The sequence below is a fragment of the Phalangium opilio genome, unplaced genomic scaffold (assembly GCF_054372755.1).
Source record: "Phalangium opilio isolate 3A_F unplaced genomic scaffold, DU_Popi_V2 ptg000041l_1, whole genome shotgun sequence".
NCBI classification, from domain to species: domain Eukaryota; kingdom Metazoa; phylum Arthropoda; class Arachnida; order Opiliones; family Phalangiidae; genus Phalangium; species Phalangium opilio.
In genome coordinates, this window is record NW_028324165.1 from 9,248,510 (window position 1) to 9,264,002 (window position 15,493).

A 15,493-nucleotide genomic window follows, 5' to 3' on the forward strand; every position below is an offset into this window, starting at 1 on the left:
ACTTTCAACTCAACACGATTTACGGTTTATCTACGAGTTCATCGGGATACCAACAAACGAGTGAGTACCAAATTTCTGTTTTGCGCGCGCATTTACAAGCATACAAGTTAGAGCGCTGCGTCCCATAGTCCCTTACCCTATAGGCTGCGAATCTTCAGGTACGCATTAACAAAGTTTCAGGTCTGCAGAGCGCTGCGTCCTCTAGTCCCTTACCCTAATCTGCAAATCCGGAGGTGAAATAGCTGATCTTTGAGGGATTATCTTAATCGAACTTTGTGTGATTTTAACGCGAGTTACGGTTAACTGTTTCGAACAATGTGTGAACTTTCAGTTTCGGTTTTCGCGAGTTACGGTCATCAGTTTCGAACATTATGTGAACTTTCAGTTTTCGCGAGTGAGTGCTATCTTCGAGATCGTCAGGATACCAAAAATTATTTTGTAAGTATTTGCAGCTCTTTCTTACAGTATAATGAGTGTGTGTTAGAAATTTCGTATGAATCGGTCGATAATTACGAGTGCTATCGCCTCAAACATTTATATTATTATTATGACCTCCATTATTCAACATGAAGGCCTATTTACACAAATATACCTTACTATATAACAATCAAGCAGTCAACATTTCATATCAACATGTTGAAATTTACGACAGTAATTGTGTTAGGGTTAATTCTTCAAATAAATTTTTTCAATATGGGGTATTATGTCCGCCATTTTCTAAGTTGGAGCCCGATTTAAGCCAAATTTTAAAGAAATCTACCTTACAATATAACAATCAAGTGATCTATGTTTCATATCAATATGTTGATATTTATCGTTGTTATTGTGTAAGGAAAACCATTCTTGCGTTTCAAAATGGGGGTGCAGTGTCGTCTGCTTTATTTAGGGTTAATACTGAATGTTCTTAAACGTTGCACATTGCCGTGGCCCACGAATTTCTCACGATCTACAGGAATAGATAGAGGTATAACAATTTCCACGGCCTCCGAGAACGAGGAATTCTCAACAGACTGTGTATGAGTATACAGTTGAAAAGAATAGCAGATAGAATAAAGATGAGGTCAAAAATAGCCCAGTTTTTATTTCACCGAGGAAACGACAATTTAACTTAGAACTAATTCGTACTGTAGGGATCTAAACGATTTCTTACGGGTATTTAAAGCCATCTTAGACAGACGGCAATCCGATCGGATTGGAATCTGGGTTTTTAGCCTGCACTCAACAGCGTGTCATGCTTTTGAGCAAATGCGAATTTCACTTCTTCCTTCGTCTCAAGCCATGAATAACAACTTTTTCCCCAATATGGACGTAGGCCTAGTTTGTTTTCCTTAGCCATATAGACTTTAAGAGGTTCTTTGTGGGGAGCTACAAAGAGATGTGTGTTTATGTATATAATTGTTAAAGGGTTACTTGAGAATGCTTTTGACTCGTGTAAACCTGTGTACGGTCTACTGTGTTGAGCGAAGGTATGTTAATTTGATCTTCTGATGTTTTGGTGTTATGATGTTGATTTATGCTTCATTGGGTTGGGTTTCTGGTGCAAATAGGTTGGAAATTTTAAGCATAGACCATCATTCTATTAATTCCAGACACCACAGGGCCGGGGAGGTCACTTTCTTGGGTTATTTACCTGGCGCCAAGAAACGCCGCTAGAGGCAGTGCTTGAAGCACTGCAGTCTGGGAAATAGCACGGGTACTCAGCTAGGTGCAAAACCAGTTTATTGATTGCTTGGACCAGTTTTTTAATATCACGAAGTGGGGGATATTACTGATACTGGGGACCAGTTTATAAATTGCAAATTGGAGACTAAGAGGGGGCCAGTTTTAAGGACAGGTTTACTATGTTGGACCTATGGAGGGGGTCACGGAACCTAAGGACCAGTTTAGTATTTTTGGAGGCTAAGAGGGGGTCGCTGAACCTAAGGACCAGTTTAGTATTTTTGGAGGCTAAGAGGGGGTCGCTGAACCTAAGGACCAATTTAGTGTTTTGGACGCTAAAGAGGGGGTCGCTGAACCTAAGGACCAATTTAGTGTTTTGGACGCTAAAGAGGGGGTCGCTGGTCCTAAGCACCAATTTAGTGTTTTGGACGCTAAAGAGGGGGTCGCTGAACCTAAGGACCAATTTAGTGTTTTGGACGCTAAAGAGGGGGTCACTGGACCTAAGGACCAGTTTACTATTTTGGACACTAGAAGGGGGTCACTGGACCTAAGGACCAGTTTACTATTTTGGACACTAGAAGGGGGTCACTGGACCTAAGAACCAGTTTACTATTTTGGACGCTAGGAGGGGGTCACTGGCCCCATGGACAAGTTTGAAAAAAATCTAATTTCAAATCAGACTGTGTAGTAGCAGTAGTCAAACCAATACCCACGATCAGGATAAAAAATGAAAATAACAACGTATTTTTGAAATATTCCAATTCCTATTAGATCTTGCAAGGAAATTGTAGTTTGTATCCTTTCCCCCGTTAAGCAAACCAAAACAACGATTTAACAAATATTTATTTTGCACCAACAACCCGCAAGGCAATGAGTGGGGTTTTTATTTAAAAAAAGTAAAAAACACTCTTATAATATAAAAAGCAAATATTCTTCAGGAACCAAAATTACATCCGATAAAGATTCTCAATTCGAGTGTATTCTCAATTGAGGGAGACTCTCTCTCTCTCTCTCTCTTCCTCTCTCTCTCTCATCCTCTCTCTCTCTCATCCTCTCTCTCTCTCTCTTCTTCTCTCTCTCTCTCTCTTCCTCTCTCTCTCTCTTCCTCTCTCTCTCTCTCTCTCATCCTCTCTCTCTCACTCTCTCTGGAGCTTCTTCTTCATTGTAGTTTTTTACGACACTTTGAATATATCAGGCGAAATAAAAACCGATTCCTATTCTTATCACCACCAAAGGAAGTTTACCCAATTTTCCTTTTCCGAGACACCTTTACCTATAACGGGGAAAAGTTTATCCTTGGGGTATAACTATACTGCCACTCGGAAGTAAATTAAAAGGAAGTATTCAGTTTATTTCCGGTGATATTTGAATTTTTAGTCCTGGCCCCGTTAGTATTTATTAGTTCGACCTGGTCTGTAGTAGAAGTTGTAGTAGTAGTTGTTGTTGTACCTCGTTCGTTTTTGTAAAGGAGACGATTATGGTAGTAAACTTAAACATTGAATTCCCTTCCCCCTTTTCTTAACTTTAACTGCGCATGCGCTTCAGGATTGCAAGTAATTTGTTATTAGAGCATCTCCTGCAAGTTTGGAACTGAATTGAACAGAATTTCAAGCTTTTCAGTATCTGTTGTAGATAGCGGTTGAATTGCAAACGTCACAAATGACAGGCAACACTTGTTTTGCACATTATCTATAGTGAAATCTCCCTTTCGGTCTACAAATGAATACTTAAATACAATATATAAATGTAATTCTGTATACGATCATAAGTTTATAAGATATGTTACATGATAAGTATGACACTTCTATACTTCGTAATGCTAGAGACTTACAGCTCGAGATAACTAGTTCGAGAACGACAAGCGAGAATTGATTAACTACACTCTGGTAGTTAATTTTGCAGGACTTAAGTTCCATCTAGCTCCTATTTTGTCTGCATTATTTGGCCTTTGACAGCAGCGCCTCACCAGGCGTGCATCGCTTTACCTCGAATCTATGACTCACTCAAGATTACAAGCTCCAGTTTCTAAGTTACCAGTGACAAACTTATGGAGGAACATATCTTATGAACTTATGGCACGTTAAATTACCCCTTTAACAAGTCGAAACTCTTATTGAAATGGAGAAACATATTTCAACAAATAAATCTTCGTTGAGTTGTAAAAACACGTAAAACTATAAACAAGTACATAAGACATACACAAACACGAGTCGTCAGCCTTAAGAGCTTTTCATCGAGTAGTATTTTTGGCGTTTTACAACCCCTGAACATTATAGGGTAGTGGCACCTCATGCTAACTTCCCATATTGCAAATATACACCCAAAGCTGGGGAACTGTCAATATCTGATGATCCTAACTCCTTGTAAATCTTTTAACACGGGGGCTAGCTATAGCTTGCACCGCCTAGAAGCTAAGCTCATTTATAACTCATTCTAAAATTACGTCTTATATTGTCGTCGAGGAAATATTTCTCTAACCTACTGGCCCTCTTTTTTGTGGGGGGTTCTCTTGGTCCCCCCCCCCGTTGCCAAAAACGAAGGGCTAAAATTAGACCCAGCACCCACAGGAAAACGAGGGCCTTGTCAGAATTACAGAATGACTGGATTTCGAGATATGTTTGCGTGTAAACGTGTTATGTTATACAGTATAACAGAGATGGAAGTCCGGTTTTAGGTATTATTATTACTAACCCCTCTTTTGAATAGATGAATTGTCTTGTATTGTGTTGGAGGCTTAACCAGGTTGGGTTTCCAACGGTATTTACTATTTACCCCTTCTTAACATTACCATGCAAAGGAGCCCCTTTTGACTCTGTATCTTGGAGGAGACTGGTGAAATGGAGTAGTACCAGAACGGTAGTACAGAAGACCCATATGGACTTATGGATAGGGTTAAGGCCCTTTCAGATTGTAGACTAAAATGCTACGTTCATGTCGTGGTGAAGTCACTTTGCTCGCTTTACTTACACCCACGTGTCAACGATTACGTGAAAGATTCGCGGGTTTATGGTTTAAATTTTTTCAGCTTCGTAATGCTGTGTCGAGATGGCGCCACCTCGTTAGCGCACCTTTTCTTTAGCCATAGCTCACTCAATGCCTTACTGAAGCGTGATTGAGTTAGCTACCTACGCTTTAGCAGACGATATTATGAAAAGTTTTAGGATTCTTAATTGGCGCGGTAGATCATTTTGGATAAACAGCTATTTTTGTATATTCAAAGGTCTTAATTTGAAAAATCACCTCGCTACTCGTTTTAATTTAAGTCGTCTGCTCTAGCGTCTGAACAGAGAAATGAACATACCAGGGTGGGAAATAAGGATTTTTTTAAAACTGGACATTACGCCAGCGACTCCCTGGCCTGGAATAAATAAACTGGCCCATGACCATTGACCAAGGCGCGTCGTCTGCTAAACTAAAGAAGTGGATACTTAAAATAGTTGAGTTAATGTCGGACTCTGGTTACCCTTGAATTTTCTTAGTGGTCTCGTGGACCACTGACCCCCCTCCGATTTAATTTTTAAACTGGACCAGGCAATTTTTAAACTGGTTATTTCCCACGCTGGAACATACCTAAGCGACAGAAATGAAATTAACTGGAATTTTATAAATTTTACTCTAGTCTGAACGGGCCTTAAATGCAACTATCTATTCCGAACCTGAATAAAATAAAGAAAGAAAGGAAAAAATGGGGAAAATGAAATATAAAATTAACGAGGATTGTGATTTATTTTTAAAGGCCAATTTGAAACGTAGCGATGAAGTGCATGCTAGGTATATCGTATCATAGATTTGGGGGATTGGAGAGAGAAAGATGGGTAAATGTAACAACATTAGTCTCGAGTCATTTGTCCACTCAATGATTTGAAACTGCAGCTAAGCCCTGGACTCCCCCCCCCCCCCGGTTTGCCTTTTTTGATCGGTGATATGAACTCCGAGAAAATAAAAAATGATTCTGGAAATAGAAAAAGAGTCCGACTCCCGAGAAAAGGGAAGAGAGAGAGGGAGAGAGAGAGAGAGAGAATCTCTCTTCGCGAAAGAAGAAAATAAATGAAGAGAAAAGAAATTGATAACAAATGTAAGACGATGCTTCCCTCTCTCTCTCTCTCTCAGCTCCCAGTCTTTTTATCTCGTTGTAGTTCCGCTTTTCCTCGGAAGTTTAGCTCAGATGTAGTATAAGTAACGTGATATCAAAAAGTGTGATCGTACTTCTCATTGATGGTACGCTGCACAAACCGATTTGATCTCGGCGTCGGTGATCGATATGGTAGCTTAATTTAACGATCTTTACACATTAATTGATTCGAGGTTAATTTACTGATTTATCGGTAGGTTAATAATCATTAAAAATCGGTTTGGTGGTGTTAAATAATCGATTAAACTTCGATATCGGCAGCTGTACATAAAGAGGCCATGCCAGACTCGGGCTTACCTTTTGTTGTTGAGTTATTTATGTTTAAAGCCATTTTTTTGCAACTTCTAAACAACACCTTTATAGGTACAAGGCGGGGTTGTGTCTTGTTGTGTTGTATTGTGTTTTGTTGTCTAATTCCTTTTTTTGCGCCCGGACTTTTTACCTTTCTAACAATAAAGCATTTTCAAACGATACTTTGATGTTGTTAATGTTAAAAGCAAAGATATGAAAAACAATTTCACACGTTTCTGTTACTTAATTTCTGCTTATAATTTGGAGTGCACTTGAAGGTTACTAAACCGAATCACATACGCCATGTAAATAGTTCCCCCTCATCATTACTCTATTAGCGCTGCTTAACTATTTGCCAACCAAGGCGCATGCATGCCCTTGTGGACATTTTTGTCCCATCACGTCAAGACAATCAAGGTTTGTGGGTTAACTGATTGCTGAGGATTTAGTAAATACCAAACAGTAATTTTAGAATTCACCCTAGCACGGTGGTGCGATTGTTATATACCCATCTGAATTAAATTTGATAAGTGGGAGAGTAAATTAATAAAAAGGGTTCCCTAGCCAGGGAAAATCACGTTACATAACTAAAGTATTAAGAGGATACAGAGTGTCACGCTTCTGCTATTATCCCCTTCTGGTATCAGATAGTTATAGCTCTAGTCATAGTGCCTCTGAATGCAGCCTATGGAAGATAAAAAATGGTACATTTTGCATGTAACATTCATCAACCCAACACTTAAAATACCCATGAATGTGCATCTCATAAACCCATACGCATTTAAAATTAAAAAATGAGAGTTAAAAGTGCACCTCTAACCCTATAAAGTAAATTATATAATTCAATTAAGACCTTTTCGATTCAAGGTAGGCAAGCATTAGCTACTCGAAGAAGTGTGATATCCTTAATCTCGACTTGATTTAATAACCAAAGGCCTGAAAGAATTATGGTGAAAATACCCTATCCCAAGGAATAGCACGCGCCATCCCGTAACTTAACATCACGTGATTTCCTTCCAGCTTGAGTTGAGACAAGGGTGCCCTTTTGTTACGCGTGTATTCAATTTGATTTAATTAATACGGTGGAAGCCTATTTTGTTTATTCCGTTCACCCTTCTAACCCCCTTTTCCGTTAACATCCCTTCATTCATCTTTTCATCTTGAGCTTCCCCCGCCTTTTTTTACGCTTCCAATGTCTGATAACGAGAAAGCTTCCACGCGCTACTGCGTTAGGTTCTTCTAACAGCACCCACGTCATGTTAACTATGGAGTAACTAAGTCTTGGTTGAGGGGTTACTATTGCGAGTTAGGTTTTTACTAATGTTGTTTGTCAGGTTGATTTGACGGAATTTTCTAGATGGGTCTCTTTATAAATATAGAGAGGAAAGTAAAATGCGTATCTGAGGTAGTCTTCTTTTTTTTTTTCCTTTTCGTCTGCTATACTCGCTTTGCTCCAGAACCTCTTTTTCTTGCTTGGTTCGTTTCATTTGGTAGGAATCGTACTCCTAGGATAGAATGACGATGGAGCTAGTTGCCTGCATGCTGCTGTATGCGTTGTGTCGTTTGCTTTTTTTGGTCTTTTATTTGAGTAGCTATAGGCCTGTTCAGACGATTCAACCTCTTGGATCTATTAGATGAGCTCACTTGATTTGAATAACTCAATTAAAAATTTAACACTGACCATATTTTCCAGACTCAACATTTTGACCCATCTAGTTGAGTCAAAAGTTGTACCGTTTGAAAGGGCCTTTAGTCTGTATCTTCGCTCGTTCACGTGGCGATTCGATGTTTTACTGGAACAGAAGTCAGAAACGCTTTCGTTTCCCAACCAAGGACAGCGAAATTTAGTTTCTTTGACAAAATTGCGCTTAAAATCATCATACCATAAACTGCATCACATCTTATTACGTCGTTCATGGAGCCCAGCGATTCTATAATTCCAATTAAATCCTATATTTTTGAACCTGTCCTATATTATCCTATAATTTCATGAAAGGTCAGACTATAATATCCCCTATATTTTTGACTTAGTTTTGGAAGTTTTCGTTCATAGTTTAGCATCAACTTTGTCCTAAAATTTAGTTAACTCTTTTATGATCGAAATCACATTTGACTAGATTTGACCGAAATTGCTTCAAAGGCTCGCTCAGGATTTTTTATACATATTATATTTTAATTAAGTTCCTCTGAATTTTCAAAGTAAATTCCAATTTGTTATTTTTTAGATTTTTTACATAGTTTAAGTCAAAATTGTATTACATATGAACATTTTTATTCCTATATTTTCCTATAGAAACGCATTTTTCCTCCTATAAAATCCTATAATAGACCGACAAAAATATTCGCCAAATAGTTGTTTTTACTGCAACAATGTCCCATTAAAAAAATTCATATGTTTTCTATAAGAATTTAAATTTTTGATAAAGACACAATAACGTTCTTAGATTTATTTAAAACCATTGAAAGATTTTAATCTGTAGTCTGAACTGGTCTTTACTGTCTCACTTTCAGTTATTTCTAATTTATTTTGTTATTACGTGTTCAGAAAAACAGAAATAAATGGCGGAAAAGCAAAAATAGATTTCGATTGTCCTCCAGCGGGGGGGGGGGAGGGGGCATCACCTTCTTCCTCCACGCGTCATGCACTTTGCTTTCGTGCCTTCGTCATCACCCCCACAGCGTGAGAATCCTTTCCTTTTCATCCCGATATCCGAAACTTCCGAAGGAGGAGTTTGTTTCTCTTACCTTATTCTGAAAATGAAGCCAAGACATTAATCATATTATTATTATTAATAGATTCTTAAAGGTTTTCCAGAAATTCAAGGAATCCTTTCATTTCTTTCTTTCTTTCTTTTATTTATTTCATATTTTTCTTTGAGATCTTCTTGCTGCATTTTGTTTTCCTTTTGTTGTTTGATGTTTTTAATTTTTAATTTTTTTTAAAAAGGAGTTGGTAACGGGGAGTTGAAGTTACGGTTTCACATCGGGTTGGTGACACAAATTGAACACATGTTCTTTAACGTTGACGGTGTTAAGTATACCTTTACTCAAAAGTGAACTTTAAAAAAAATATTCGAATTGTCGACGAAACTTTTAGATAGTGAAGTAAATTTGAATTTGGGGAAAAGGGTTATATTATACCTATATTATTGAGTGTTGAAAGAAATTCGATATATACAAGAGTCATAAGTTAAATATCTTTCCAATAAGTTCCAATCTTATATAATGAGGGAAAACTAACCAAATGCAAAGATTATATACACTCTGATAAGTCCAGCATTAATTAAGCTGATTTTTAGTCAAAAATGTAACTTCTATTACAATTTTGCCGTCCGGGTCAATGTTTTACAGTTATGATTTAAGGTGGCCCAGACAGCAAAATGTCTTATAGCAAAACCATTACCGAACCAAATAGATTAGGTTTGCGGGCCGCGTGTTGGCCATCCCTGCAAGTTTGAACAGAGAGTTCACTGAATGACCGTTCCATTTATATATTAGCAGAAGTGAGATGAGAACAGAAGTACTGAGCCAACCAAATTCTTCACTCGGCGAAAGTGAATATTCTTGATAAGAGAAGAACGATTGGCCCTCTAGTAGCGGTTTCTGAATTTTCTCTCCAAAACGTGAGACGCTCGCGGTGGTAGATGGCCGAACTAGATTCAAGGAGCCGCGTCCGTGTTCGGCCGCTTTAGGTTGAGGGGAAGGGGATAGGAAATGTTTTTGGAACTCGACCAATTTTTTTCTCTCTAGCGTAGGCGCGATTGAAGCGGCGTAAAATCCTCAAATTTGTTCACTAATGCCAGGATCTATTACCAATGCTAGAGCCCTCCACTTCTAGTCTCATCTCACTTCTGATATTAGTTAACGCTAATCGTTAATTTGTAGGATCCATTTGCTACTCAAGGCCTAAATAAAACGAAAACAACGGACAAAGCTGACCAGTACCTTTTTGTATGGAACTCATTCCAGAGTTATTTAACATGTGATGGGGCGGCGTATAGCGGTTTTTAGGTTTTCCTAGTGGACTTGCTACGGGACTTTTCCTATAGGTATGGGCAGAATCTCTCTTAACAACCTTGTACCAGTCTTATATCGTCCTAGATAAGAAGTAAAGGAGAGTAAGTAAGAAAGAAAATCCCTTGGGCACATCGCTCTTTAAAATATTCTTGAAAAAATTTTTGCCTATAAAAAGAAATTCTCCTAAAAATGTTTGCACCACTCTCTCACTACAGAATGCAAAGAATTTTGTCAAAGAATATTTTATAGAGGATTTTTCATTGTGATTTAAACTTTTGAAAAGTGTTTAAAAGAGAAAGGGTTTTTAAAGGGATACAGGGAGGTCCTATAATTCCTATAAAATCCCATATTTTTTTAGCCTGTCTTATATATTATCCTATAATTTCATGAAAGGTATGACCTAGAAGTTCCCCTATATTTTTTGACTTAGTTTGGAAAGTTTTCGTTTATAGTTTAGCATCAAATTTAGTTGGCGCTTTTGTGATCGAGATCACATTTAACTAGACATGTCCGAAATTGCTTCAAAGGCTCGCTCAGCATTTTTTAGTTATTAAATTTTAATTAAGTTCCTTTGAATTTTCAAAGTAAAATCCAGTTTGACATTTTTTTTCTAAGATTTTCCTACATAGTTTAAGCCAAAATAGTATTATATAGGGTGTTTCCGCCAGAGTAAAAAGGGGGAAGAAATAGGGGCGAAAACCGGTTTTCAGGGGATGTCAACATGTCGTCCTAACGTGGCCAGAGCGGGCAGCCGGCAAGGGGAGAGGAAAGGGGGAAGGCAACTTGACGTCACGCGCAAAGACCCTATATGATCATCATTTTAGTCCTATATTTTCCTATAAAAATACATACATTTTTTCTCCTATAAAATCCTATAATTCCGGAAAACAGTTTCTCATTTTTTAAAATTTTGGCTGGGCTCCCTGCAATGGATTTACTGTTCAAAAAACTGGATAAATTCTAAAACTTCGTTTGCTAAATTAGATTCTCTCTAGACCTAGTAATAAAAATAGTAAGTCTGCAACATTTTTGCTACTACATGTTGCTTGCTTTTAGTGTAACGCTATAACGGCAAAGGCTTAGTGCCTATTGTAGTTTGTATGTAATATTTGGCGAGATACTTCGCTGCCAAGATGTATTTGTGAAAAGAGCATTTTCAATAGTTTCTCTCTCTCTCTCTTTCTCTCTCTCCCTCTCATTCTCTCTCTCTCTCGGCTTCAATAGGAATATTTCTATTGTTTTTATTTTAGGGTATGAGAAACTTGAGTTGTTTTTATATGATGGGAAAAAACTCGCTTCGAGATGTTTTTAGGAAGTCTTTTCGAGGCACTTACCATTCGCTATATCTTAGAATATATATATATATATGTATATTTATATACAAAAAGATTTATGTTGTTCTTTTTATATGGATGTATAAAAATGCACCGGAAGGAGGACACAAGTAAGAGTGATGTGGTTCGTCCGTATTTGGTTCTCTTTCGTCGTTGTTATTTGATCAGTTAGTCGACTGATCCGATTGAAATTTTGTATATTCGTAGTTTTTTTAAGTTTTGTTAGAATCCGAGGCCATGTTTGAAAATGGCAGATCAAAAATGAAAGGTTTCTGCTGTAAATTCCAACTGATTCCACCGAAATTTTACCAAGATTTCTTGAAGTTTAATTTTTAGTAAATTTTAATCTATCTGATCGAAATTTTGTATATTTTTGGAATATATTACGTAGGACAGTTGTAGAGATTTTAGTTAAAATTTGCGGCCATTTTGGAAAATGGTGTCTGAAAAAGTAATCTTGGCTCTCTTGACGCTGTGAGTGTTAAAGTGAAAATTTGATAAACCCAAGTGAGCTCTTGGAAAATATATAACCATAAGTTTATAAGATATGTTCCCCCATAAGTTTGTCACTGGTAACTTAGAAACTGGAGCTTGTAATTTTGAAGTGATTGAAGTAGGTCATAGATTCGAGGTAAAGCAATATACGCCTGGTGAGGCGCTGCTGTCAAAGGCTTAGTAATGCGGACTAAATAGGAGCTAGATGGAAGTCCTGCAAAATTAACCACCGAGTGTAGTCAATCAATTCTCGCGTGTCGTTCTCGAACTAGTTATCTCGATAAACTTATGATATTACTTACGCTGGAAGATGAAGTGAATGATAAACGCACTCCCCATTATGCACTCTTCATTCCTGTAGGCCAAAGATTTTCTTGTGTGATCACAACAGTTCGAAAGAGAAAAAAGGTTTTTATAAAGGCTTAGGGACTCCCAATGGTTTGGTTATACCCTTCGTGCTTGTTTCCCAAAGACCCCCAAAACTACTACCAAAGTTTTCGACCTTCAAGAATTTATATTCCTTGGGCCTTGGTCCCTGTTTAGGGTTTTAAAGGCATCGATTTTGTTTCCTACCATTTTTTTTTTGTCTTTTAAGTTCAAGAATCGTTCTATCACTGTTAGAGTTTGACGTTTTTAAGGTACGCATGTAGCACCTGCCGTTTTGCGTGAAGTTTACAGTGTTATAAAGACAACAATACAAGCTGAAATATTGGCCGGGCCTTGGTCGCAATATTACAAATTATGTTACCGAGGCTTAGAAAATTGAAATTACGATTCGGAATTAGTTCTTCTTGTAATAATTAGTAAGTCCTTGATCTTAATATTCTTTGACAGGGTTGTCATAGGTCAGGGAAAACCTGGAAAAGTCTGGAAATTTCAAAATGGGCCAATAAAGATCAGGGAATTTTAATTGTTTCAAAAAAGTAAGGGAAAAAAGTCAAGGAATTTGGTTTAAAATGGCAGTTCTACCATCCAGTTGGGTGATGTTTTAAACGGGACCTTTTTAGCGAGATCATGTTTGACCTGACACCAAAATGGCGGCCACCATTACGTTTTACATAATATATTCAAAAATGCGATTTAAACGCAATTCTTGTGTTATATTTAGAACAATGACAATTGGGCCTAAAATTTCAGGGAAAATTGTCTAAAAAGGTCAGGGAAAACCTGGAAAAGTCAGGGAATTTGAATCTGAAAATTTCGTTGCAACCCACCGAGTCGTTATGCTCGCAAAAGTGGCAGCTAATTGAAGAAAAACACTCGAGATCATGGCACTACAACAAACCGAATTCTGTTCGAAAGTTCCCAGCTGTATTATCAGTTCTTGGCTCATTAGCTCAAACTTAACCAAACAGACACACATCACAACGCAAAACCACGCACACGACATTAAATCAATCAACCAATCACGTCCCTAGACAGTTAAAATCACACCTACAAATCCGAAATTAGGCCTAATTCATCGACACACGCAAAACCCCATAAGGATAACTCACTGTTTTAGAATGAAACACTACTATTATCAATAGTATGAGAGACGCCATGCAAAATGACGTAAACCCGAGCGCGCGTTATTAGTCTAATTTGGCGCGTAAAGTCCTGCCCAGCACGTGTACATCGCGATGTCGTTAAGGGGACTTTATGAAATCATAACCTTCATTAAGACTAACAGTCCTTAAGGCAGGCGTATAACAGTCATTTTCCAGCTATATTCCCATCCGTGGGGGGACGAACGAAGGGGGCAATCGTCTCTCGCTAATAGTTTTCTAGGGGAAATACCGTAAAGGATGTATCACCTATCATCCTTGTGTTCCTGAGCGGTTTTCCAGCCTGGGATAGTTGTAACATTGGGCAATGGTGATGTAGGGGGTATTACCTCTGGTGTAGATGTTATCCTACAACGTGTGCCCCACCCCATCCCCATCTTCCTAGTACAAGCCTAATTGCTTTCGGCCACGGGGCGATGATGACTCTAGCTAGCCAAACCCCCTAATATCTCTACCCCCTCGCCCCCATACACACACCGCCCCCGCCTTTTTGGGTTTAATCTTGGAGTAATTAAACATGGAGGTTGGAGAGTTCCTTTCGTTAGTGGGTCGGACTTCATGTTGGGTACCATGACCTTTTCTATGTAAAAAAGACGGGGTTGGTAACCTTTAGTATCGGGACATGAAAGGGGGATGATGCATTGCCATGCGTCTCGGCATGCGCTCTCTCATAATACGAAAAGACTACAGCGCAGGCGCCTTAAAGCGAGATGGAAGGCAAAGTTTTAATTACCCACGTTTCTTTCCCTCATAGTTCCATCGAAATGGTCTATTGTTTATCTTGATCTTCTTTACTAGTCACTTTTGTCAATTCCTAAGTCAACTTTTGTCGTAGGCAACAAATCCAACAGGCTTTCTTTTATAAGCCATGGCTCAGTATCGTCTGCTCAATTTAGGGTTAAGATGGAACATTGATTGGTTATATGGATGCAAAGACGATAGAGAGGGCTTCATACATAGTTACCAGTCCACAACCAAATTTGGATGGTCCGTAATCTTTGAAGACATCCATATCTTAATTTGTTTCTTCCGTCTTCAAGAGAACAAGGTGTACTGGTCAACACACCAGATTCTATTTTACCCCCTGACCTTTGATAGGGGTCTATAGAAGCTCCTGTAAGTAATTCCTTCAAGTTTTGGCGCTATCTTTGCTTCTCTTTGGCCCGGGTTAGTTGATGACTTTGCAGGCAGGGTATAGCTTCAGCTTCCACTCCTGTAGGGGTATGTATATATGTCTCTATTTCCTATTATATCTCTCCACGTCCGAGTTTTGTTATACGTTTCCTGGAAATGGTTGTCGGTTGCTTCTGCACATATGTATATACACTCGTAGCCGCGTTTTTTTTCTGCTCTAGGAAATCTAGGGTATTTTTTGACTTAATCGCCTAAGCTACCTACCTTGATTGATCTTGTAGAACTATGATGAAGTTTTTTTTGTGATGAAGTGAGTGAGTTACGAGGGTATTTTCCGTTTTGGGGTTTTTAATTAAGTTCTCTATATATCTTTTATCAATTTTTCTCGGGTTTAATGATGTGATCTTTCCCAAAAATGGAACGTGCTAAGTCATATCGTTAATATTTGCTCTTTTTTTTTGCAATTAGAAGTCGAGTTTAAATCTAAATATTATTTGATCACGTTTTGTCCAACCGTGTTGAAATACAAAATGCAGTGCTGTTTCACGAAAATCTATTATAATTTTTTTCTGCAAATCAATGAATATCGTCGGTTGATCTACTTCTAATTTACGGAAATTAAGTCTGAACATTTCCAGCACAGGCGCGTATGCGGCTAATAATGTATGAACGAATTCGCAAATAAAAGAAACACGAGGATCTTTGGGAGAAAGTCGTGTTTCCTTCATCCGTTCTTATTTGCGAACCTCTCAGACTTCGAATAAGGAAGCAAAAACAGCGATTTTTATCGGACGGTTTTCATTATCACCAAAGGTAAATGAAAATAATAGGATGTATTTACGCACTTTGACTGGAAATCAATCAATGACAGTTGGCGAAATTAG

The 15,493-nt window shown here is 38.1% G+C and overlaps 1 protein-coding gene across 1 annotated transcript in view; it reads left to right on the forward strand.

The window, feature by feature from the left end:
• The first annotated feature begins 406 nt into the window (after positions 1-406).
• Positions 407-15,493, forward strand: part of LOC149679805 (zwei Ig domain protein zig-8-like) — a 329,518-nt gene continuing 314,431 nt past the window's right edge. The window contains exon 1 of the mRNA XM_089835641.1: positions 407-438. The gene's annotated coding sequence lies outside the window, so the exon portion shown is untranslated. The remainder of the gene's footprint in view (positions 439-15,493) is intronic.